Source organism: Phymastichus coffea, unplaced genomic scaffold, assembly GCF_024137745.1.
Source record: "Phymastichus coffea isolate CEN01 unplaced genomic scaffold, Cenicafe_Pcof_1.1 PCOF00012, whole genome shotgun sequence".
NCBI lineage: Eukaryota > Metazoa > Arthropoda > Insecta > Hymenoptera > Eulophidae > Phymastichus > Phymastichus coffea.
This window is the reverse complement of record NW_026706823.1, coordinates 1,985,499-1,987,558: the sequence shown is the minus strand read 5'-3', so window position 1 is coordinate 1,987,558 and position 2,060 is coordinate 1,985,499.

The following is a 2,060-nucleotide window of genomic DNA, read 5'->3' as shown; positions in this document are numbered from 1 at the left end:
ACGATACGGTGCAAAAATCGTAGCCGAAGTGAACGAGGAGTTTCAGCTGTTTCTACCAAACAAGGTATCGAGTGCGCTGATCGTGAATGAAAAGCTGTACAACGATATGTCGGATTACGCTAATAAACTTAAATTATTTCTCAGCCATAAGGGTAATGGTTGTATAGAATTTACAACTGCATAAATATATGTATATCAATGTACGCATAACAAGAAAAAAAAGAAGAGAATAAACTTCCTTTATATTTTTTTTCAAATCAAAATATGTGTGTGTGTGTGTGTTTATTTATTAATTCTTCAATCTACATAGTTTTTCTTTTTTTCTCTACAATACGGTTCTATTTATCCAACTATTGTGCGAATCATCAAATCCTAACCACTTTACGAAAACTCGATTACCACGCCTCTTAATAACCTTTTCCACTAGATAGATGTCGGGATATTTGGTTTTCTGAAGTTCCTGTTCGTAGAAGCCACCTAGGATAGGCTTATTTTGATAATCTTTCAAATGATAAGTAGTTGGATTTGTTGGTGCCACGCGCACAATTGTAAATATTTCCGTTGACCAATTTGGTGTATATCCCTTTTCAAATACTTGCTTCGCTTTGCTCACTCTGACTTTGTCGCCAACTTTGAACTTTGGCTTTCTTCTTCCCGCGTATTGTATAAATTTTTTTAATACTTGAGCTTGATTCGCCGCTGTAACTTGGATAGGTTTTATACCAATAGTTTTGTGTTTGCGATTGTTGTAAGCAGCTGTGAGCTCCGGTAGTACGTCGAACCATTTGTAGTTCCCACGGAGACTAAACTTTTTCCACATAGCGTTCTTCAACGTGCGATTAAATCGTTCGCATATCGAAGCTTTGAGCGAACTATTGGTAGAATACAGATTGATATTATATTTTTTCACGAGAGCTTGAAAATCTGTATTGTAGAATTCCTTGCCTCTATCCGTATGAAGATTCTTTGGCCGTCTACCTTTCGCTAAAATAGATTTCATGGCCGCTGTCACTTCGCGACCGGTTTTCCTTTTCACTGGCACAGTCCACGCGTGCTTGGAAAAATTATCAATTATCGTGAGAAGCCAATTATAGCCGCGATTTTGTCTAGAATAGGCCTGCATATCGACGAGATCGGCTTGCCACGTCTCATCGATACCTCGAACGTCGTACTTTCGTCTTGGATAATTACGTCTCGTTGGTTTGTGCAACTCCTCCACCACCGCTTCCATCTAATCGACTGTTTTCTAAATTTTCAACACTTGACTTTATTCGTGGTAATTCCTCTTTGATAATTGCATCCAAATCCTCAAGATCACTCCTTAATCGTGCGATCACGTCTCTCGTAGATTTGATTGCCATCTGAACAATGTTTTCCGCAGTTTCCCAATTTATAGCATCTTTAGCCTTCCGCGGAGGAGCAAGATTTTCCAATCTTTTATTCTCTAGATCGTAATGGTACTCGCTCGTGAGCTTGAACCCAATACCGGGCGGACCGCGAAGACCGTGAACTCCTTGCTCTTTATATTTACGTCCGAATACGTCGACGTTCATTTTGATAATGCTCGAACGATAGGTGTGCTCTTAGTATATATATATCCACCCTCGCGTAATTCTTCGATTATCGAATGAATTTCGTTGATGTGATTATTGTTACCAGCTGATTGCTCAGCCAATAACAATCGAAGACGATCAACGAGCTCATTCGGATCATCCCAGTATATGTAATCCATAGAAGTATTGTTTCGAGCAATCTTGTAGGTAGGCAAAGACGTATCAGTCGTCTGTAGCAGCCCCTCGCCTCCTTTTGTATTTTTTTTAGTCAAACCAAATAACGGACCAATTATGTTATTGAATTTATTACTATTGTGCGCTCGTATAGCCTCGTTTGGATTATTTTTCTTCCTATGAATATTAGATATCTCCAAGATTTCTTTGTAGCTCTTGAGATCATTGGAAGTGATTAAACTTTGATCAGGTTGCTTTGCAACCAGTAACTCCATCAAACCCTGTGTTTTTGGATACTTGAAATCATCGACGTCTACGTTATCTTTGTCAAAA